The sequence below is a fragment of the Triticum dicoccoides genome, chromosome 4A, assembly GCF_002162155.2.
Source record: "Triticum dicoccoides isolate Atlit2015 ecotype Zavitan chromosome 4A, WEW_v2.0, whole genome shotgun sequence".
NCBI lineage: Eukaryota > Viridiplantae > Streptophyta > Magnoliopsida > Poales > Poaceae > Triticum > Triticum dicoccoides.
In genome coordinates this window covers 250157018-250183037 of record NC_041386.1, presented here as the reverse complement: position 1 = coordinate 250183037, position 26020 = coordinate 250157018, and positions in this window count along the sequence as shown.

The window sequence follows — 26020 nt, the reverse complement described above, 5'->3', positions numbered from 1 at the left end:
CGAACTACATCCTCTTTATGATGAGCACTGCAATGCTTCACGGGAGAACTGCTTCATTTTCTGGCAGTCCGCCCATGTTTTCTGTGTTGAATCGGGTGTTGCGGGATGATTAATTTGTTTCTAGATCTCATTTGACCTTTATTCTTTGTAATTTGCAGGAAAAGCAAGTAGAATGCAAATGAAGCGATTTGGTGGACGAGCTTTCTCTGTTTGTTCGTGTTCGCATCAGATGCGACTTTTTTGGGCTCGAATGTTGTTTGTTAGTAGGAATTCTTTGATTGCGTTCATTTTAATCGGTCTGTTTACTCTACAATTTATCTAATTTTTAGGAGTTAGTTTCCAATTTATGTGAAATCGAGTGTCTGGGCTTGTGAGCTTCGTCCCTCGTCTGTTCTTGTTGTTTTTTTGGATTTTGTGCGCTGATTCATTTTGAATCTTGTAATTAGTTTCTCTTTTGAAGTTTGAATTCATTGTAGTGCGCTTGTAATGTTCATCTTTTTGGTGTCCCTCGTCTGCTTTGATTTTATTGTTGCAGTTCTAGCATATGTTTGTAGTGTGCTGCATTTTGTTAAGTAGTGGACTTCAATGTAACTGTATTATAGTGGGCATGACATCTTATAAGATAATTCTTTTTCTCAGACTGCATTTTGTGTTTCAGAGAACTGCATAGTATGCACTATCGTACTACATTAGCAGAATAGTTATGCTGCTATTTCTTGTATTTGTGTCAATTCTTCTGAACTCCATACCATGAGAATTCTGTTGAACAACATATATTAACTACAAAGTTTTTGACCATGGCATTGCATTGTTAATGTTCAGAGTACTGCATTTTTTATATAAGGACCATACTATGTGTATTAGAGAACTGCATTTCTGTCAGCAGCAACTTGTCTAAAAGGGGTGATAAAATGATGCAGATGAGGTTGCATACTTTAAATAGGCACCGTTCAAGCCTTCTGATGGACATGATTTTAAAAGCATACAACATAAGCAAAGCATTAGAATATGCCACTGATGGCTTTAGCTTTTATCCTAGACAACCTACAGTGCAAATATTGTAAACTTGAGTGAGTCTTCTTCTTTGTAGAAAAACACCATTGTCACTTCTCCAGCCTCGAAGCCATTCTGGGAGACAAAATCATTCCAGCCAGTAGTTATGTTGATGCAGTCTTCAGAGTCAATGTGGTAGTCAGCTTGCATGTCTGCATACCCATTCTTGTGTTGTGTCTCCAAGGTAACCTCCCCGGAACTTGGAGCGGGAAATTTTATTGTGGATGGAAGTTTCTGCATTTTGGCATGGATGGAAAAATAATTTTTATAAGTAAATAGCAAATATTTTTCTTTATATTTAGGATGATCTGTTTATGTTGACTTAAATATGTACATATATATATATGACTACTATTTTTTTGACTATGAACGACAATGGGAGAGGCTCCCACTGACTTTGTATTACTCACAAACCAGTTACATCATGTGTTACAGGTGGGTGTTTTAGTGGCCCCCGGCCATAGCCTTAATCTAAACAAACGGCTCACGGGCCTTGTATATAAATAGTTAAGAAAGGGCGCAGTCCCTCTTTACAATTGTGCACAAGAAGACCCAACAGGTCTTTGAATCTAGCCAGCCATGAACGAAAAGAATGAGGGACCCCTCTAAAGTGCTCATTGTTCCTCTCCATCCAGAGGCTCCATGCAGCCATCAAGAAAATGTCCATAAAAAGTGGACGGCTCCAATTCCCTTTGACAATGTGCATCGATGCAAGTCTGTTCCCCGATGTCGGCCATCGCATGCCAACCTTCTCCCAACAACTCTGGCTAAAGGGGCAAAGGAAAAAGAGGTGCTCGATGGTTTCCTCCGGAGGGTTTTGGCAAAGCAAGCAAGCGTAGTTATTTCCTGCAACGACATAGTGCCTACGTCTCAGCATGCCTCTCGTGTTTAAGCGGTCCACAAGCACCAACCACCCAAACATTTTGAACTTGATTGGACTTCTAGCCTTCCAAAGCCAGGAGAAGGCAGCGTCAGCAATTGTCTCTCTGAAGCAGTGGTCATAGAATTTCTTGGAGGAGAAGCCACCCCCAAGATTGCATTCCCAGGTGTCCTTGCAATCCCTCTCCAGGAGCACCTGCATCGATCCTTGCTGGATCGCTCTGACTTCACCTCTTGCCTGAGCAGATAGGGGCAGATGGAAGAGGACACTCGGGTCCGTAGCAGTGAGAACATTAGCCACAAATTCATCCTCATTCAGGCAGAAGGAGAATGCCCTAGGTTAAAGCTCCGCGAGGGGGGCATTTTGCTCATCGACAAACCATGCGTCTTTCCAGAAGAGCGAGGAGGATCCGTCCCCAAGGGTGACGCTGGTGATCCCTCGAAAAACATCGTTGAGTTGCATAACATCACACCACCAGAAAGAGCCAACAGGGGCAACTGCATGCGGGACTTTGCTAGAATAGTATGTATCCTAGATCAAGTTCATCCAGGGTACATCCTCGTGGTTGTAGAACTTAAACAGGTGTTTAAGCAAGAGGGCCATATTTTGTGTTTTTATGTCAATGACTCCCAGACCTCCTTTGCGTTTTGGCCTACAAACCAACTCCCAAGCTGCCAACGAGTTATTTTTGACCCCATCATCAGAATTCTTGGACCAGATACAGTATCTTCGCAATTTATCAAGGTGCTGAATCACCTTAGGGTGTAACTTGATAGTGCACATGGCATAGATGATCATCGAGGTAACAGCTGAGTTGACCATGGTAAGTTTGGCTCCTGACGACATGAGGGACAGTGTTGTGGACATCTTCCTCTCCACACCATGTACTAGCGGCATGAGGTCAAGCAGAGTTGGTCTCGTTGTACCCATCGGGAGACCCAGGTAGGTGAACGGGAGGGAGCCACCTGAGCAACCAAAGACCCGTGCCAGATCCATAGCATGCCGGTTGTCTATGTTGATGGGAATCAACGTAGATTTATGGAAGTTGAGTTCAGCCCAACTGAGGCCGCATAATCCTCCAGGATGAGCTTCATAATAGCAGCTTGCTTAGGGCAGGCAGGCATCACTAGAATTGTGTCGTATCAGGCGTCGACGAAAAGCATCATTAATGGCAACTTGGATGAGGTCCGCAGCAAGGACAAAAATCAGTGGTGAAAGCGGATCACCTTAACGCACCCCACACTTGCACTGAAATTTTCTGTTGGGAACTCCATTAAGGAGGACCGAAGAGACATGAGAAATAAATATAGTTTCCATCCATCCCAGCCACTTGTCATCAAAACCCATATGTCGCATGATCTCCAGCATGGGGGCATGTTCAATTGTGTTGAACGCTTTCGCGAAATCAATTTTAAGAAGTATGATCTCACGCGAGGAAGCCTGACATTGATGGATATATTCGAATGTCCATGCCAAGCAGTCTTGGATGGTCCTCCCCTTATTAAAGCTGTACTGATTCCTGTGAATGATTTTCAGAATAACTTTCTGCAGGTGATTAGCCAAAAGTTTTTTGACTATTTTCAGGCAGCAGTTAAGCAAAGTTATAGGTCTGTAGTCATTAGCAGTCTCAGGAGAAGAAACTTTCGGGATCAAGGTAATTTAACCCTCACTGGTACTAGTGATATCAAGATTACATTCATGAAAGTCTCGGCACATCTTGTAGAAATCCTCTTTGATGATCCGCCAGCAACTCTTAAGAAAGCAACTGTTGAATCCATTCGGACTAGGAGCCCTGTCGGCCAGCATTTCTTTAACCACTGCATCAATTTCCTCATTCGAGAAGGGGGCTGATAAGTCATCTAAACCATCAATCCTCTTAATGATTCGTGCAAGGTCAAATCGCATATTAGAAGGCTTAGAAGAACCCAAGCGTTCTTTATAGGCTTTGTACAAAACCCCTTCTTTGCCAACATGATCACTGACCACAATATCTCCATCACATAAGCTTGCAATAGAATTGTGTTTGTACCTCTCAGTTGCAAGTGATTGAACGAGTTTAGTGTTTTTGTCAGCAAATTTGAAGTATCGGATGGTGCATCTCTTCCTCCAGTATTCATTCTGATATTTAAGCAGTGTATTCAGATGCAGCTTCAAGATACGCCTAAAATTTGTTTCTTGGACGGAAAGCGGCCGCTTGTCTTCAAGATCATCAAGATGAGTAAGAGCCTCATTACTATTATGGATCATGGTTTTCATGGCCGAGAGCCCTCGACTCCAGTGCTTGAGATCATAGCGCAGCAACTTGAGCATTTTGCAGATAAGCGCAGCGGAGTTAGGAGCATGACATGGCTTGGACCAAGAACCAACAACTATGTCATGAAAGCCCATGTGATTAACCCAAAAGTTTTCAAAACAAAACAATTTAGAGTTTGGGATTTTGGACTCTATGGCCACCACACACGGGATATGATCAAAGACAGGTTTGCTGAGCGGCAGGGCCAGAGTGTTCTGGAAATCAGTCGTCCAATTGGAAGAGGAGAAAAACCAGTCAAGTTGCTCAAGCAAAGGATCATCCTGCATATTGCTCCAACTGAACGATCTTCCCTTGACAGGGATTTCCATCTAAGCTTGTGCTCTGATTAATTCATTAAAAAGGAGCATGTCAGCAGCGTCTCCACCCGGTTTGTTTTTATTCGACGTGGAACGAATGAAATTAAAATCGCCCAGAATCAACCAATTTTCGTCATCAGGGATATTAAGATCAAACAACCAGGAGGTAAAATCCACCCTTCTCTGACTAGAGCAGGGTCCATAAACATTGACCAGGTTCCAAGCTTCACCGGAACACAGAACTAAACGTGCCAAGGTGTGCCCACAAACACAGAACTATTCCAGATAGTAATAATCCCACCAGAAGCGCCTAAAGAGGGTGCAAACACAAATTTATCAAATCGTTTAGGGCAGAAGGTTTTAATAAAAGCTAAATCAAAAGCTTCGCGCTTAGTCTCCTGGATACAAGCACAGAGCAACCACTAGTTTCAATAGCATTTCTAAGAGCCAAAAGCTTGCTATCAGAGTTTATGCCCCTGATATTCCATGATAACACATTCCACGATTTATTCATTGCCGATGAAAAGATCAGTTTCCTCCATCAGGAGCCGAGTGCTGGCCATCTAGCACCTTCTCAGTAGATAACTCTTCAGCAGGGATCCCGCATCGGCCACCCAGCTGTTGGAGCTCCTCAATGGAAGTAGGGGGCGGGCAAGATGCAGTAGCAGCTTGCACAGGAGCAGCCGCCGTAGAGATGGCTCTGACAGAAGGCACCACGCGAGCACGCACCCTGGATCTGGCTTGCTTGGCATCAGAAACTTGGTTGATCTTGAAACCATCATACTTGTTTGATCTAGTGCTCCTTCTAACCACGGTGGTGTCCAGCGGTATCTTGGCATTGTGTGAGGCACATGGCATAAACTGAGACGAGGAGGCAATCAACTGAAGCGCAGTCCCTTGGTCAGGAAAAGTATCTGAAACAGAAGCAGGCTGGGCACCAGCATAGTCATTAGCAAGATGCATAGTAATGGCTTTAAGACCAGGCGATTGACTCTCTAGTTCCCAATCAATAGTAGCAACATCAGAGATGACAAGATTGTCCACAAGCAGCAGATTGCGAGGGATTAGATTAGCTCCCACCTGAAAGTTAGAGGAGAAAGTCACTGACATAAAGTCAGGTTCAGGTGCAACACTCAGCATCCAGGCAGCACAGACCGAATTCAGTTGACGCTGAATTTCCCTGAATGGATTAAGAGGAAACATGACCTGCTCTGGTTGAGCATTGGTAAGGGCCGGTGTGTATATGCGTTTGAGGATGCCTCCGACCCAGAGCAGAAATTCAGAGTCAAGTGCTATAGTGAGACTGGTCGAATTTCCCCCAGCTCTGACAAACGCCAACCGAGCAACCGGATCCCCAAGAACAAAGTTGTTAGCAAGGGCTTCAACCGCTTCAATTTCTCCCTCAGAAGACCACACGTCAGACAATTTATCCTGAACATTGTGCTCCGGGTCCACACCATCCATAAGAGACGGCCCATATTATTGGAAAAAAGATCTGAAGCTGAAGCCAGAGTAAGGTGGAGGAACCACTGGCCACATGCGCCAGCCATTTTCCTGAATATGTACCTCCGCAGGTGCAGGCGCATTCCATGCAGCTTCATTCAGAGCCTCCTGTGCAGCCATCTCATCAATCCTGGCCTGTTGCATGACAGTGTGGTAGGGGAGCTCATATGGGTGTGGTGATGCATTAAGAAGCGGAGGAGCTTCCTCCGTGCCCATCGGACCTGGGATGATGTTTCTACCATTAAGAACATATACCCGAACTGACCAAGAGCGGCCAAGACCAGGCAACATTCCGACTCTAGTGAGCAAGCGGCTGTGTGGCACTTCAGCAACATCTTTGATATGACACTTGACCAAAACACGAGCCTTGTTCTGACCCGGGCGTGGCCAGACAAGGAGTTTACTAAAGTTAGAAACAGCCTTGTGAACAAAGTGATCAGTCTAATAATCCCTGGGGAACGCAAGGAGCATAATCCAAACTTCATACTCAAAAGCGGGCATACGCATATTGATGCTCTCATCATGCGGGACTAACGAGAAGGTAGAATCATCAGTCAGGGCGTGAGGCCCTTCCCTAATCGCAGCATCCCTACTCTCCATGTCCGTGAAAACCACACAACCAATGCCAAGCAGATAAATGAAATCATCAAGCAAGTCATACTCCAGATCCACAGAGATGATGCGGCAAACCTCGGCAAGCCAGAACTCCTTCTGAGTATCAGGAACAGGAGGATTGACAGAGACTATGGCATACCTGTCATGGTTTAGCGGGGGGTCATCCACCACCATGACTTGGCGTTGGATGCGATGAGCGGGGCCGCGGTCGAACGTCGAACCCGGTGGAGCAAAATCGAAGGGGCGCACCGGAAAATTCTCCATTGACGCCGATGAAGGGGAACAGAGAAGTGTAGGAGGCGCAGCCGGCAATGAAGAACAGACCATGGTTTTTTGCAAGGGTGGGAGTGGCAGGGTGGAAGACTCAAGGAGGACGTCGCCGCACTCGATTGGAGTTTTTGGCAGGTGGAATTGACTACCCCTGGACAAGGGAGTCGTATCGTCAAGCAAGGGGAAGGTGCCACCTCCGGCGAGCGGGGGATCTTCTGTTTCCGAGTCCAAACCATGTGCGCTCGTGAATCCCGCTTAGTATGGGCCATACCAACAACCATGGAATTACTCACCATAGAAGATTTCGGTGCACAGTTGGGCAAGATTACAGTGGATTTCGATGTGTGAGGTTTGATCGGTATCCAGCATAGCTTGGGCATCTTGTGACATAAGTTGGGCTTATGGGCTCGATGACCGACCTGTTGACAGTACGGACACCTGTGAAGCCCAGGACATTTGATAGATCAGTGCCCTGCTACCTCTTAAGCACTTGTGTTGGTTTTCCATTGAAGAGGAAAGGGTGATGTACCAGAGTAGCGTAAGTCTTTCCCTCAGTTTTTGAGAACCAAGGTATCAATCCAGTAGGAGGCTACGCGCGAGTCCCTCGCACCTACACAAAACAAATAAATCCTCGCAACCAACGCGATAAGGGGTTGTCAATCCCTACACGGTCACTTACGAGAGTGAGATCTGATAGATATGATAAGATAATATTTTTGGTATTTTTATGATAAAGATGCAAAGTAAAATAAAAGGCAATAAAAATAACTAAGTATTGGAAGATTAATATGATGCACGATAGACCCGGGGGCCATAGGTTTCACTAGTGGCTTCTCTCGAGAGCATAAGTATTCACGGCGGGTAAACAAATTACTGTTGAGCAATTGACAGAATTGAGCATAGTTATGAGAATATCTAGGTATGATCATGTATATAGGCATCACGTCCGAGACAAGTAGACCGACTCCTGCCTGCATCTACTACTATTACTCCACACATCGACCGCTATCCAGCATGCATCTAGAGTATTAAGTTCAAGAGAACAGAGTAATGCTTTAAGCAAGATGACATGATGTAGAGGGATAAACTCATGCAATATGATGAAAACCCCATCTTGTTATCCTCGATGGCAACAATACAATACGTGCCTTGCTGCCCCCACTATCACTGGGAAAGGACACCACAAGATTGAACCCAAAGCTAAGCACTTCTCCCATTGCAAGAAAGATCAATATAGTAGGCCAAACCAAACTGATAATTCGAAGAGACTTGCAAAGATAACCAATCATACATAAAAGAATTCAGAGAAGATTCAAATATTGTTCATAGATAAACTTGATCATAAACCCACAATTCATCGGTCTCAACAAACACACTGCAAAACAAGATTACATCGAATAGATCTCCACAAGAGAGGGGGAGAACTTTGTATTGAGATCCAAAAAGAGAGAAGAACCCATCTAGCTAATAACTATGGACCCGAAGGTCTGAGGTAAACTACTCACACTTCATCGGAGAGGCTATGGTGTTGATGTAGAAGCCCTCCGTGATTGATGCCCCCTCCGGCGGAGCTCCGGAACAGGCCCCAAGATGGGATCTCATGGAGACAAAAAGTTATGGAGGTGGAATTAGGGTTTCGGTTTTGTATCTGATTGTTTGGGGGTACGTAGGTATATATAGGAGGAAGGAGTACGTCGGTGGAGCAACAGGGGCCCACGAGGGTGGAGGGCGCGCCTGGGGGGGTAGGCGCGCCCCCCTACCTCGTGGCCTCCCTGTTGGTTGCTTGATGTAGGGTCCATGTCTCCTGGATCTTGTTCATTCCAAAAATCACGTTCCCAAAGGTTTCATTCCGTTTGGACTCCGTTTGATATTCCCTTTCTTCGAACCCAAAAATAGGCAAAACCAACAACAATTCTGGGCTGGGCCTCCGGTTAATAGGTTAGTCCCAAAAAATAATATAAAAGTGTATAATAAATCCCAATAATGTCCAAAATAGAAGATAATATAGCATGGGGCAATCAAAAATTATAGATACGTTTGAGATGTATCAAGCATCCCCAAGCTTAATTCCCGCTCGTCCTTGAGTAGGTAAATGATAAAAACAGAATTTTTGATGTGGCATAATTTCAATGTAATTCTTCTTAATTGTGGTATGAATATTCAGATCTGAGAGATACAAGACAAATTTTTAATATTGACATAGAAATAATCATACTTCAAGCATACTAACTAAGCAATTATGTCTTCTCAAAATAACATGGCTAAAGAAAGTTATCCGTACAAAATCATATAGTCTGGCTATGCTCTATCCTCACCACACAAAGTATTTAAATCATGCACAACCCCGATGACAAGCCAAGCAATTGTTTCATACTTTTGGTGTTCTCAAACCTTTTCAATTTTCATGCAATACATGAGCGTGAGCCATGGACATAGCACTTTAGGTGGAATAGAATGGTGATTGTGGAGAAGACAAAAAGGGAGAATATAGTCTCACATCCACTAGGTGTATCAACGGGCTATGGAGATGCCCATCAATAGATATCAATGTGAGTGAGTAGGGATTGTCATGCAACGGATGCACTAGAGCTATAAGTGTATGAAAGCTCAACAAAAGAAACTAAGTGGGTGTGCATCAAACTTGCTTGCTCACGAAGACCTAGGGCATTTTGAGGAAGCCCATCATTGGAATATACAAGCCAAGTTCTATAATGAATAATTCCCACTAGTATATGAAAGTGACAAAACAAGAGACTCTCTATCATGAAGATCATGGTGCTACTTTGAAGCACAAGTGTGGTAAAAGGATAGTAGCATTGTCCCTTCTCTCTTTTTCTCTCATTTTTTTGCTTGGGCCTTTTCTCTTTTTTTATGGCCTCTTTTTTTCGTCCGGCGCCTCATCCCGACTTGTGGGGGAATCATAGTCTCCATCATCCTTCCCTCACTGGGACAATGCTCTATTAATGATGATCATCACACTTTTATTTTCTTACAACTCAAGAATTACAACTCGATACTTAGAACAAGATATGACTCTATATGAATGCCTCCGGCGGTGTACCGGGATATGCAATGAATCAAGAGTGACATGTATGAAAGAATTATGAATGGTGGCTTTCCCACAAATACAATGTCAACTACATGATCATGCAAAGCAATATCACAATGATGGAGCGTGTCATAGTAAACGGAACGGTGGAATGTTGCATGGCAATATATGTCACACCCTGATTTTCATGCCACAACACTTAAGCTAACAATAATGATAAAATATGGTTTTACAAAAAACTTTTGAGTGATTTGTATTTGCTTTGATTGAATGTTTGACTGCTGTTTGCAAGTGCTCTAAAAATCAAATAAATCCTCCAACTCCTATACTTCATCTCCTTGCTCCAAACTCTTGAACCAATGATCATTCCATGTGTATAGGACATAAAAGTAATTTCTTACAAAAATAATTTGGCCAAATAGTATTTTCAAAAATTAGTTTTTCAAAAACCCATGAATTGAGGTTTGCACTGCAAGTACTTAATTAAGGGCAGTAACAATCTTTCCAAAAATATGTTTGACTCCTATTAGATATAGGATACCCAGAAACCACAAAAATATAATTTTAAAAGTTATTTACCAATTTTATTTAAAGGCTTTTTCTTTAGGCCAGAAATGGTCTTTAATAGGTTAAAATTATTTTTATGCTTTAAAAATACTTGGTAAAACCTAGGGAAACTCAATGGACATATATTTTCCATATAAGAGTTTCAACACATGGTCATGATCAAAATATTGGTTAAATCCCTCAAAACCCCTTTCTGGATATTTCAAGCTTTTGAAATATTTACAAAGGAAATATTCTCCAAAAATTCCAAGAAAATTCTAGCATGTCACATATGACATGTTTGATGATCTTGACAAGTATCATGTCATGGAGAACAGTATAACCCCATGAAACCCTCTCAAAACCACTTCTGTCCTTTTTCAAGTTTGAACAACTTTGCACTGTCAAACATGTCCAAATGCTCTAAAACTTGGTGCACATTCTCAAATGGTGTAATAATGAATCTAGACCAAATGGCACAAGTTAGAGAGAATGTTATCTTGACCAAAGTGCCCCAAAAGCCTCTCTGTCCAGAACCAAATTTGAGCAAGTTTACATTGGCAACTTTCGCATTTTGATCTCAACTTTTGTGGACATGTTCAGAACCTCAAATGATGACACTACACTAAGTGGTGCATCAAGGAGAATAGATTTGCATGACTAAATCTTGGAAAGTCCATTTTTGTTGATTTCTAGGGTTTACCAAAGTTACATTGGCTACTTTTCCCAAATGAGCTCAAACTTGGTGGAACATCCTTCTTCTATGTTCCATTCCATCCTGTTAATTCTCATGGCAAGTGGAATTAATTTTCTTGCCCAAACCAACAACAAACACCTTCTGCCATTTTTCCAAAATCATCATTTTGTCCTGTTACACTAATCTCCATGAGCCCAAGTTTTTACCACAACTGTCCCAGGTCACCTCCTACCTCCAGTAGCTCCCCCTCTTCCAAAGCTCCATGATTGATGGGGTAAAACCCCATTTTCCCCCTCTGGACAGCCACTGTTCACCTCTCTCTCAACCTCTCTCCTCTCCTAGAGGCTCTCGACAGCATCCAATGTCCCTCCCCTCTTCTTTACTCCCTCCTAGAGCTACCAGACATTAGTGGCCGCGCCCACAAGGCATATAAAATGCCATGGCATGCCATTTGCATGCTCTGGAGTGCACTACAGTGCGGTCTAGCACTGTAGCCGCACCCTTACAACCACCTCCGGCCACCTTGGGCCTCCCCATCACGCACGACGATGCGCCTCGGCGTCCACAGCACGACAGTTGGTCGGCCCCCTCCTCCTTCTCCCTCCTCTTGCCCCAGCTCGCATGCGCGCCGGCCGCCCGAGCGCGCCAGTGAGCACGCTCACACGCGCGGTGCCCCTGGCCCCTCTGCTCTCTCTCTCTTCTCTCCCTAGCTCTGGACCGAATCCATGAATGCCCGAGACATACCGCGACAAGCTCCCGTAACCCGTGGTGACGACAACGAGCTCGCCGGGGCACGAGTTCTCGGTGGACCGTCGCCCGCCTATTTAAAGGCCAACCCCGAGCCCTCTCTCGTCTCCAACTGACCTCTCTCCCTCCCCTGGACCCCCCGGACTGCGCCATTCTTCCTCCCGTGCCCCCATCCACCTCCAAGGCCGAAGCCGAGCCGCCGTCCATCGCCAAAATTCACGCCATCCCGACTCCCTCCTCTCCTTATAACTGCATCACAGGACCCCCCAGAACCTGAGGAGCTCGACCGCACCCTTCTTTCTGCTCCGGCGAGCTGCTAGGCCATGGCCACTCTCGCCAGACGCCACCGTCCGCCGCGGGCGAAGCCCTGCTCCCATCCAATGACGCAGGCACCCGTGGTGGGGTCTCCCTGGTTCGCCTCTCTCCGCTGAGAACGCCGGTGGGCGGATCATCGCCGGAGACGCCATGTAGCACTGGCGACCGGCTTCGAACGCCTCCTCTGTCGCCCTTCGCGCCCGCGCGGGAGGTTGAGGACGAACCTGCAGGCGGGGCCCGCTCGTCAGTGGCCCAACTACCGGGCCACGTTGGCAAGTGGAGGCGGGTTTGACATCTCCCGTGTCCCCGCAGCGAAGGCGCACCCCGCGTGGGCGCCTTCGACGTCGCCCTATCACCCGCGTGGCTGAGTTGCTGGGCCGGCCCAGTGGTGCCCTGCTGTTAAGCCTCGCCCGGTGCACGTTGTTGCTGCCCTAATCCAGCCCATTTGGGTAAAAACCTTTTCCTTTTTTTCTGTACAATTTGTAAAATCCATAAATAGTTCAAATTAACTCCAAATTGAATGATTCAAATTTCTGGTGACTCCATAAATCATGCTCTACCTGTTGGTGCAGCATGCACATTTTTCCAGAACACCTCTCTTCACACAAATCCAATAAAACCCCATTTTCCATTTTTGTGAAGAACTTTAGAAAAATCACAGGGAGCTCAAAATTGATCCAAATGCCATGATTCAAAATCCTTGATACTTCTAAGTTTATACCTTACTTTTCTAACATTTTTCCCAATACTTTAGATTCCACACAATATAATGAGCCATTTCTTCATATTTGTCAACTTTGCCAATTCATAGGGAATTCATTTGAACTCCAAATCCAGTGAAACCAACTCCTAGATGCTTCTAAAATCATGGTTTGTTAAATGGGTGCCTTCGCCCATTTTTCAAAAATCTATTTCTGTACACTTCTTGCAAATCCATAAACCCCCTGATTCCATCACATCAAAATCTTTAGAAATATCCACTGACCCAATTCCGATGAAACCAGTCTAGTTATTTTTCATATAACCAGAGATGTCCTAGAAAAGTCAAATTAATACTTTTAGAGCACTTTTATTTCTGCCTTATTGTGTTGCTTATTATGGTTGCTTTCGACGATAGTTGACAAAGTAGACGAAATGCTCGGAGTTGGACCAGAGATATTGGAAGACCTCGAAGACTTTGTTAAAATAGGCAAGCAGCCCTTTGACCATGTCTATGAAACCCTTTTTATGCATGACATATAACATCATATTGTTGTTGCAACGGAATCATGATGAGGTGGAACCACTTTGATAGTTTGCCTCTGTTACTTCCTCATTGATACTTGCATTGTGCATGACCCTACCTCCTTATGAGGGTTATGCCGGTGGGAGTAGATAGGATGCTAAAGTAGTGCTACACAAAAAGGGACGGGAATATGCATGGTGATGGAGACAAAGTATTTGCAAAAGACTTTTCGAAAACCCCATCGGGTGCCACTTATGCCCCGGGGAGATGATGAGTTGGGTAACCACTTGATGACAAAGTGATGTACCGAGGGAAGTGTGTGTGTTGTTTCCAAAATGGATTGGTTTAAGTTGCGACCATTATTCCAACCTTACATGCGCAACCACTCTACCCTTATATGGGAAAGGGCATTATTGATTACCTAGGACAATACTAGCTTGGAGCCCGCATTACTAGTGACGGGGGAGAGTTGGTGCTCTCTCTCAGAATGGGGTCGTGCCAGGTAGGGCGGCCAAGAACATTTTTATGGGGCACTGGACACACCGTTGGTACCCCGTGCCAGTGGCATGTGATGAATATGGGAGCGAGGCTCCACAATTTTAAAGTTGTGAAATGTTGGGCACGGGGGTTACTACCAATCGAGTGGACTCCATGTTAGTGCCGTCTAGGGAAAGATAGTGATCGGGTGCTTACCCCGGGTACTTGAGGTACCGCGGGTCGTGGATGACACGGAAGTTCCCCGGATCTTGTGGGTAAAGTGTGCAACCTCTGCAGAGTGTAAAACTATCTGAATAGCCATGTCCACAGTCAAGGACATTGGGTAACCGCTCTTGGGCTACGTCCACATGTTTACAAACCAGTGTATGTGTTTGGATAAGTGGGAAGATCTACTTGGGTCAAGTCAAAGGACTTGACATGATTGAGTTGGGTTGATGCCCACTCTATTTATGTTGATATCTTTAACCTGTCCTCATGGTTACTTGAATTCTCCTGATGCATGTCTTACAAGTTGTTGAACATGTCATTGCACTCAAAACTAGCTTTCTGCAAAAATTTACCTATATCATGCATTGTTGTATCTTGAACCAAAACATGGGTTGCTTGTGAGTACATTCGAAGTACTCATTGGCTTGCCACTGGTTATTTTATTGGCCAGGCATGAAAGAACAGGATATAATGAAGAGTACCTTGGTGACGAACATGCGAGCTAGGACGCTTCCCAGTCAGAATGCCTGTAGGGTTAAGGCAAATGGCATGGGTCCAAGTTGTTATTGAAGAGTTCTGCTGCGATGATACACTCAAGACTTGACCATAATGGTCCTACTTGTGTAAAATGGTATGTATGGATGTCAGACTCTTGTTATTCAACTTCTGTGTGTTCAGTGAGCATTGATCTCTGGGATAACTATACACGTGCATTCGGTGATCTCGACTTATGAGTCGGGCTCCCCACAGAGCTGGTATCAGAGCCATCCTGACTGTAGGAAGCCTTAGTTAGCATGGTCGTTAGTTAGGGTAAAACTATTTCCAAAACTACTACTAGTTTTCAAAACTATCTATACTTCTCTTCCCTTCTCAGTTTTTCGAAAACTAAGGTATACTTTCCATATTGATCTCTTCCCCTTCAAAACCTTTGGTCGCTAGAACCATTATGCCCCTGACCACTGGATTCCTTGTAATCCTCGTGGATAATCTAGAAGGAAGATGCCTTGCCAGACATTCACCCACATCTCCTGAACACAAGATTGGCGACATCACAACAAGATGATACCAACAGAAGATACATCCTCGAGGGATTAGGACCTAAAGACCCAGGAGATGGTGACACCCTTGACACTGCCCTAAGATGATGCAATCTTAGCCTATGACGATCAGGGCATAGGATATGCATGATCATGATATACATCGCTAATAGGGTAACCCTATCACAACCATTGCTGTATCGGCGACCACCGGTGGATGAGAACCTAGCCATTTGGTCCGCCTCACTATAGTGAGCAGGAAAACGGTTCTCTTCATCCCCCGCTCTCGGTGACGATATTGTCAACAATGTGTCTGACGGATTGGACCTTTATTATGCCTTGTTAATGCCATTACATAAAGGATGGGCACCTGGAACCGCCGACACCTTAAAAAGGTAAAAGCGATCATCATGATTAAGAGGACAAGAGAAGACCAAGTCAATTCCAGCTATGAGGAGCCACCTTCACCCCATCATCTCATCGGGCGAGAAGTGTTGAAGATTCTTCAGGCCAACCCGGATCATTTCATCAAACAACTACAAAAGACATAGCGACACCTGAGGAAAAATCCAGAAGACTGCATGAGGCACGAAGTAAAGAACGACTACTTAGTCCAAGAACCCCTAGGGTAGGATGAGTCGTGTACCCCCTATGCGCAGTCGAGTCCGTATGATGGTTCGAATAGAACCATGACTGTGTGTTGCTTGTTTTTATTTGTTTGTGTTTTGATATCAGTCGCCCTTTTTGCCCTAGGCAACAAGTACGTGACTATATCACCTTACTTATCTTAATGCCTGTGTTTGGCCCTTTTGGCACTTGTTGTTTGCACTTGCACTATAGAACCCCCTTTAGGCATCACCCTTCTCTATGCTACTTTTCCCTCTCATCTCTCTCTCCTCAACTGAAGACCAGCAAGACAAGGTACACCAAGGATTCTACTTCAACAACCAACTAGCAATAGAGACTTCTGCTACAATCTCCACGACCAAGTGCAACCCTGTAGAATTATGTTTAACCCTCAAGATTAGACACCCATTCCTAGACCCTTCAAGACTTCATAAGATACCCCAGCTTGAATCCTTAACCATGTGCTTAACCCACAGAATTGCAAGAGAACCTGTTAAGCCTCCGTAACCTTGCTTATCACTGGGTTTATTATGGAACTAGTGGACATAGTGAACGAGCACATTATCATCCTAAGATAGCACCAAAACTGACGATGCCATAGGGAAGACCAATTTGAGGATATAGGAACAGAGGACAAATGACTTGATGAGTTTATATCAGTGACCTTGAGGAATTATTTGAGACTCTTCAGAGGATTATAAGGCTTTCATGTTGGTAGATGAACTTGGTGGGATCATGATTATAGAGTAGCATAGCTTTCATTACCCCTGAGTAAATTGGATTTAATAGGACAATTAGGATCGCAAGCTGAAATTCTTGGAAGTATAAGGATTTGACTTAGCCATGGGATATTGATAGGAGATAGTTGATATTACGATAATGACTTGGGGGAAAGTGTGGAAATTCTCGTTGGACATGAGATTTGGATTTAAGAAGGTGATTCTAGTTGAATATAGATGCTGAGAAAGTCCACATGGCTTGGAGTAAACTGGATTTAGACCAATGATCTCGATCGTAATACCATGTTTCTCGGTGGACAATAAACTAGGAGATTGGATTAATTGTCGGGGTTTACTTAGGGATCTGTATAAACTTGACCTTGGAAGTTACTTGACCCCGATAATGGCAATTGGTGGACTGACTATAGTAAAGATAGCCCTTTTCAAGTATTTGAGGATTATAGGACATTAGAAGATCATGTGGAACACCATAAACATTGGATTTGTAGAATTAAATGGATTATGTAGTGATTGATGGAAGCTAATGGGCTGTTGGAGTTGATTCATAGGAAGGAAACAAGATCTTGGAGTGGCTTAAGACGTGTTTCCTTAGGATAAGAGGTGCTTTATCTTAGACCTTGGAAGAATAGGCTGAGCACTTGGATTGTCACGTTCAAGCTTAGCAACTTGTATGTTCTACCCATGGATTTTTAGGGGTAGACATACACATGAGTTTGGGGATTGTAGACATATATGGTTTTATTAGACCTCCTCTCGAGAGTCACGAGGATATGAATCACATGAGTGATGATTGGAGTTGACCTATACGAAATAATGCTTTTGGTGGTATAAGGTTATTTGTTTGAAGGACTAGATAGACTATTGGCATCTCAGAAGCCGTGCTCAAGGATAAGATGATAAACGTTCACTAGCACCATAGAATCCTTGAAACCCTTAAGCCCTACCAAGCTACAACATGGTTGGATCATGACCATGGGTCTTGACTCTAGATCGAGAACACCTTGGACCATACTCAACCATGACCACCACGAATACCCCCATCCTACTTTATGTAGCCCGTGAACAAAGTCTTCATGGAGTACTTAGACAAGATAGTTGTCATCATCATTTGGTGACCTACTTGTCTACCCGAAGACGGAAGAAGAGTCGTTCAACTGGTCAAGGAACATTTGAAGACCGCCATGCCAAGGAGGAAGAACTATACCAACCACCATCGTCAAGGAGTGAACTTTCTCGTCGAAGACCAGGTGTATCTGCAAGCCACTTCTCTCAATAGAACCTAGCATTTTCATGTCAAGAGAAACTCACACCAAGGTTTATCAGCCTTACCCAAGATCACTGCAAGATGAAGAATAGGCGGCTACCAGCTAGAGTTACCACCTGAGTCACCCACTGTGCACAATGTTTTTCCACATGACACCACTCCAGAAATGTTTCCAACTTCCTAACTAGCCCAGTCTCTACAAGGACATCAACCACGAGCCATCGACCTCCAGCTCAATATGACCTACGCGAGAGACCCCAATTGCAATCTGGATCAAGCAGGACGACAAACACGAAGCCACGCCATCGAGTACTTCAAGGTTCAATGGAGCACCAAACGGAAGCAGAAGCAGTATGAGGACGTGAAGGCTACCCCAAATCCAAGTTTCCGTATTCCTTTCCGCGCCTAGTCTGGGAATCTCGGGGACGAGATTCTTGTAAGGGGGGTAGGTCTGTCACACCCTGATTTTCATGCCACTACACTTAAGCTAACAATAATGATAAAATATGGTTTTACAAAAAACTTTTGAGTGTTTTGTCTTTGCTTTGATTGAATGTTTGACTGCTATTTGCAAGTGCTCTAAAAATCAAATAAATCCTCCAACTCCTATACTTCATCTCCTTGCTCCAAACTCTTGAACCAATGATCATTCCATGTGTATAGGACATAAAAATAATTTCTTACAAAAATAATTTGGCCAAATAGTATTTTCAAAAATTAGTTTTTCAAAACACCCTGAATTGAGGTTTGCACTGCAAGTACTTAATTAAGGGCAGTAAAAATCTTTCCAAAAATATGTTTGACTCCTATTAGATATAGGATACCCAGAAACCACAAAAATATAATTCTAAAAGTTATTTACCTATTTTATTTAAGGGCTTTTTCTTTAGGCCAGAAATGGTCTTTAATAGGTTAAAATTATTTTTATGCTTTAAAAATATTTGGTAAAACCTAGGGAAACTCAATGGACATATATTGTCCATATATAAGAGTTTCAACACATGGTCATGATCAAAATATTGGTTGAATCCCTCAAAAACCCTTTCTCGATATTTCAAGCTTTTGAAATATTTACAAATGAAATATTCTCCAAAAATTCCAAGAAAATTCTAGCATGTCACACATGACATGTTTGATGATCTTGACAAGTATCACGTCAGGGAGAACAGTATAACCCCATGAAACCCTCTCAAAACCACTTCTGTCCTTTTTCAAGTTTGAACAACTTTACACTATCAAACATGTCCAAATGCTCTAAAACTTGGTGCACATTCTCACATGGTGTAATAATGAATCTAGAACAAATGGCACAAGTTGGAGAGAATGTTATCTTGATCAAAGTGCCCCAAAACCCTCTCTGTCTAGAACCAAATTTAGCAAGTTTACATTGGCAACTTTCTCCTTTTGAGCTCAACTTTTGTGGACATGTTCAGAACCTCAAATGATGACACTACACTAAGTGGTGCATGAAGGAGAATAGATTTGCATGACTAAATCTTGGAAAGTCCCTTTCTGTTGATTTCTAGGGTTTACCAAAGTTACATTGGCTACTTTTCCCAAATGAGCTCAAACTTGGTGGAACATCCTACTTCTATGTTCCATTCCATCCTGTTAAATCTCATGGCAAGTGGAATTAATTTTCTTGCCCAAACCAACAACAAACACCTTCTGCCATTTTTCCAAAATCATCATTTTGACCTGTTACACTAATCTCCATGAGCCCAAGTTTTTACCACAGCTGCCCGAGGTCACCTCCTACCTCCAGTAGCTCCCCCTCTTCCAAAGCTCCATGATTGATGGGGTAAAACCCCATTTTCCCCCTCTGGACAGCCAGTGTTCACCTCTCTCTCAACCTCTCTCCTCTCCTAGAGGCTCTCGAGAGCATCCAATGTCCATCCCCTCTTCTTTACTCCCTCCTAGAGCTACCAGACATTAGTGGCCGCGCCCATAAGGCATATAAAATGCCATGGCATGCCATTTGCACGCTCTAGAGCACGCTATAGTGCGGTCTAGCAATGTAGCCGCCCCCTTACAACCACCTCCGGCCACCTCGGGCCTCCCCAGCACGCCCGACGATGCGCCTCGACGTCCACAGCACGACAGTTGGTCGGCCCCCTCCTCCTTCTCCCTCCTCTTGCCCCAGCTCGCACGCGCGCCGGCCCCCCGAGCGCACCAGTGAGCATGCTCACACGCGCGGTGCCCCCGGCCCCTCTACTCTCTCTTCTCTCCCCTAGCTCTGGACCGAATACAGGTATCCCCCAGACACACCGCGATGAGCTCCCGTGACCCGTGGTGACGGCAACGAGCTCTCCGGCGCACGAGTCCTTGGTGGACCGTCGCCCGCCTATTTACAGGCCACCCCCGAGCCCTCTCTCGTCTCCAACTGACCTCTCTCCCTCCCCTGGACCCCCCCCGGACCTTGCCATTCTTCCTCCCGTGCCCCCCATCCACCTCCAAGGCCGAAGCCGAGCCGCCGTCCATAGCCAAAATTCGCGCCGTCCCGACTCCCTCCTCTCCCTATAACTGCATCACAGGACCCCCCCCCAGAACCTGGGGAGCTCGACCGCACCCTTCTTTCTGCTCCGGCGAGCTGCTAGGCCATGGCCACTCTCGCCTAACGCCACAGTCCGCCGCGGGCGAAGCCCTGCTCCCATCCAGTGATGCAGGCACCCGTGGTGGGGTCTCCCTGGTTTGTCTCTCTCCGCTGAGCACGCCGGTGGGTGGATTATCGCCGGAGACACCATGTAGCACTGGCGGCCGGCGTCGAACGCCTCCTCTGTCGCCCTTTGTGCCCGCACGGGAGGTTGAGGACAAACCTGCAGGCAGGGCCCGCTCGTCAGTGGCCCAACTACCGGGCCACGCTGGCAAGTGGAGGCAGGTTCGACGTCTCCCGCGTCCCCGCAGCGAAGGCGCACCCCGCGTGGGCACCTTCGACGTCGCCCTATCGCCCGCGTGGCTGAGTTGCTGGGCTAGCCTAGTGGCGCCCTGCTGTTAAGCCTCGCCCAGTGCACGTTGTTGCTGCCCTAATCCAGCCCATTTGGGTAAAAACCTTTTCCTTTTTTCTGTACAATTTGTAAAATCCATAAATAGTTCAAATTAACTCCAAATTGAATGATTCAAATTTCTGGTGACTCCATAAATCATGCTCTACCTGTTGGTGCAGCATGCACATTTTTCCAGAACACCTCTCTTCACACAAATCCAATAAAACCCCATTTTCCATTTTTGTGAAGAACTTTAGAAAAATCACAGGGAGCTCAAAATTGATCCAAATTCCATGATTCAAAATCCTTGATACTTCTAAGTTTATAACTTAATTTCCAACATTTTTCCCAATACTTTATATTCCACACAATATAATGAGCCATTTCTTCATATTTGTCAACTTTGCCAATTCATAGGGAATTCATTTGAACTCCAAATCCAGTGAAACCAACTCCTAGATGCTTCTAAAATCATGGTTTGTTGAATGGGTGCCTTTGCCCATTTTTCAAAAATATATTTCTGTACACTTCTTGCAAATCCATAAACCCCTTGATTCCATCACATCAAAATGTTTAGAAATATCCACTGACCCAATTCCGATGAAACCAGTCTGGTTATTTTTCATATAACCAGAGATGTCCTAGAAAAGTCAAATTAATACTTTTAGAGCACTTTTATTTCTGCCTTGTTGTGTTGCTTATTATGGTTGCTTTCGACGATAGTTGACGAAGTAGACAAAATGCTCGGAGTTGGACCAGAGGTATTGGAAGACGTCGAAGACTTTGTTAAAATAGGCAAGCAGCCCTTTGACCATGTCTATGAAACCCTTTTTATGCATGACATATAGAATCACATTGTTGTTGCAACGGAATCATGATGAGGTGGAACCACTTTGATGGTTTGCCTCCGTTACTTCCTCGTTGATACTTGCATTATGCATGACCCTACCTCCTTATGAGGCAGGGGCGGTGCTAGCCTAATGCAAGGGTATGCAACGCATACCCAATATTTTCTAATAGATATTTAGTCTAGATGTTCATATATGCGTATATATCATGCATGGTATTCATTTTACACGTAGAACTCACTACAAATCAGAAAGAACAATGCTCCAGTGTCTTCCCGCGACCATGCTTCCTTACTTGGGCTAAGATGCCACTTTCGGCTAGCACGGGCCTTCAATTCTCGTTCTAGGCCCAGGAACACACGACTCGTCAGAAAGCCAAGAACTGGCATCGCGCAGTCGCTTGATCGTGGATCGCCAATTGGGACACTGCAATATCTCAAGGCAGGCGCTTCCTCCTGTGTTGACCTCATCGCTCGCCCTCTGCATGCACGGCGGGGAGTCCTCCAGCGAACGCATCCGGCAGGCAACGGCCAACGGCGGCGTGTGCACGATCCTATCATAAGTACTCTTTTGGTTCCTCTCATATTTTATTTGTTCAAGTTTTCAAATAAAAATAGAAGGTTATCTTTTATCTTTAATTTATTGTTTGATCCATTATCACATCACACTTGATTGAATTTAAACAACAATTTCAATTGGAGAATTTATTCTTATAATATAACTGAATTATTGGACATGTTGTCTACAAACTACTTATGGTTGATTGTTTATTTTTATTTTCCAAAAAGTAATAAGTTCGCATACCCATCTCAAAAATCTTGTCTCCGCCACTGTTATGAGGGTTATGCCGGTGGGAGTAGATAGGATGCAAAAGTAGTGCTACGCAAAAAGGGATGGGAATATGCATGGTGATGGATACAAAGTATTTTCAAAACACTTTTCGAAAACCCCATCGAGTGCCACTTATGCCCGGGGGAGATGATGAGTTGGGTAACCACTTGATGACAAAGTGGTGTACCGAGGCAAGTGTGTGTGTTGTTTCCAAAATGGATTGGCTTAAGATGCGACCGTTATTCCAACCTTACATGCGCAACCACTCTACCCTTATATGGGAAAGGGCATTATTGATTACCTAGGCCGATACTAGCTTGGAGCCCGCATTACTAGTGACGGGGGAGAGTTGGTGCTCTCTCTCGGGACGGGGTCGTGCCAGGTAGGGCGGCCAAGAACATTTTTATGGGGCACCGGACACACCGTTGGTACCCCGTGCCAGTGGTATGTGATGAATATGGGAGCGAGGCTCCACAATTTTAAAATTGTGAAATGTTGGGCACGGGGGTTACTACCAATCAAGTGGACTCCATGTTAGTGTCGTCTAGGGAAAGATAGTGATCGGGTGCTTACCCCGGGTACTTGAGGTACCGCGGTCGTGGATGACACGGAAGTTCCCCGGATCTTGTGGGTAAAGTGTGCAACCTCTGCAGAGTGTAAAACTATTCGAATAGTCGTGTCCACGGTCAAGGACAGTTGGGTAACCGCTCTTGGGCTACGTCCACATGTTTACAAACCAGTGTATGTGTTTGGATAAGTGGGAAGATCTACTTGGGTCAAGTCAAAGGACTTGACATGATTGAGTTGGGTTGATGCCCACTCTATTTATGTTGATATCTGTAACCTGTCCTCATGGTTACTTGAATTCTCCTGATGCATGTCTTACAAGTTGTTGAACATGTCATTGCACTCAAAACTAGCTTTTTGCAAAAAAAATCCTATATCATGCATTGTTGTATCTTGAACCAAAACATGGGTTGCTTGCGAGTACATTCGAAGTACTCATTGGCTTGCCACTGGTTATTTTATTGGCCAGGCATGAAAGAACAGGATATAATGAAGAGTACCTTGGTGACGAACATGCGAGCTAGGACACTTCCCAGTCAGAATGCCTATAGGGTTAAGGCAGATGGCATGGGTCCAAGTTGTTATTGAAGAGTTCTGTTGCGATGATACACTCAAGACTTGACCATAATGGTCCTACTTTTGTAAAATGGTATGTATGGATGTAAGACTCTTGTTATTCAGCTTCTGTGTGTTCAGTGAGCATCGATCTCTGGGATGACTGTACACGTGCATTCGGTGATCTCGACTTATGAGTCAGGGTCCCCACAATATATCTCGGAATGGCTATGGAAATGCCATGATAGGTATGTATGGTGGCTATTTTGAGGAAGGTATATGGTGAGTGTATGATACCGGCGAAAGGTGTGTGGTATTAGAGAGGCTAGCAATGGTGGAAGGGTGAGAGTTCATATAATCCATGGACTCAACATTAGTCATAAAGAACTCATATACTTATAGCAAAAATCTACAAGTTATCAAAGCAAAGTATTACGCGTATGCTCCTAGGGGGATAGATTGGTAGGAAAAGACCATCGCTCGTCCCCGACCGCCACTCATAAGGAAGACAATCAATAAATAAATCATGCTCCGACTTCATCACATAACAGTTCACCATACGTGCATGCTACAGGAATCACGAACTTTAACACAGGTATTTCTAAAATTCACAACTACTCAACTAGCACAACTTTAATATCACCATCTCCATATCTCAAAACAATTATCAAGTATCAAAATTCTCTTAGTATTCAACACACTCATAAGAGAATTTTATTACTAATCTTGTATACCTAGCATATTAGGATTATTTAAGCGAATTACCATGCTATTTAAGACTCTCAAAATAATCTAAGTGAAGCATGAGAGATTAATAGTTTCTATAAAACAAATCCACCACCGTGCTCTAAAAGATATAAGTGAAGTACTAGAGCAAAACTATATAACTCAAAAGATATAAGTGAAGCACATAGAGTATTCTAATAATTTCTGAATCATGTGTGTCTCACTTAAAAGGTGTGTACAGCAAGGATGATTGTGGTAAACTAACAAATAAATACTCAAATCATACTAGACGCTCCAAGCAAAACACATATCATGTGGAGAATAAAAATATAGCTCCAAGTAAAGTTACCGATAGAAGTAGACGAAAGAGGGGATGCCTTCCGGGGCATCCTCAAGCTTTGGCTTTTAGGTGTACTTATATTATATTGGGGGTGCCATGGGCATCCCCAAGCTTAGGCTCTTGCCACACCTTGTTCCATAATCCATCAAATCTTTACCCAAAACTTGAAGACTTCACAACACAAAACTTAAAGTAGAAAATCTCGTGAGCTCCGTTAGCGAAAGAAAACAAAAATACCACTTCAAGGTACTGTAATGAACTCATTCTTTATTTATATTGGTGTTAAACCTACTGTATTCCAACTTATCTATGGTTTATAAACTATTTCACTAGCCATAGATTCATCAAAATAAGCAAACAACACACGAAAAACAGAATCTGTCAAAAACAGAACAGTCTGTAGTAATCTGTAGCTAGCGCAAGATCTGGAACCGAAACAATTCTAAAATAAATTGCTGGGCGTGAGGAATTTATCTATTAATCATCTGCAAAATGAATTAACTAAATATCACTATCCAAATAAAAATAGCAGCAGTTCTCGTGAGCGCTAAAGTTTTTGTTTTTTACAGCAAGATTAACAAGACTTTCCCCAAGTCTTCCCAACAGTTCTACTTGGCACAAACGCTAATTAAACACAAAAAACACAACCAAAACAGAGGCTAGATAAATTATTTATTACTAAACAGGGGCAAAAATCAAGGAATAAAAATAAAATTTTGTTTCCTCCCAACAAGCGCTATCGTTTAACGCCCCTAGCTAGGCATAAAAAGCAAGGATAGATCTAGGTATTGCCATCTTTGGTAGGCATAAGTGGCTCTCATAATAGATTCATAAGGTAATTTAATTTTCTTTCTAGGAAAGTGTTCCATGCCTTTCCTTAACGGAAATTGGAATCTAATATTTCCTTCCTTCATATCAATAATTGCACCAATCGTTCTAAGGAAAGGTCTACCAAGAATAATAGCACATGAAGGATTGCAATCTATATCAAGAACGATAAAATCTACGGGCACATAATTCCTATTTTCAACAATAAGAACATCATTAATTCTTCCCATAGGTTTCTTAATAGTGGAATCCGCAAGGTGCAAGTTTAAAGAGCAATCATCAAAATGAAGGAAACCTAACAAATCACACAAAGTTTTTGGAATTGTGGAAACACGAGCACCCAAATCACACAAAGCGTAGTATTCATGATCTTTAATTTTAATTTTAATAGTTGGTTCCCACTCAAGTTTTCTAGGGATAGAAGCTTCCAACTCAAGTTTTTCTTCATAAGATTGCAT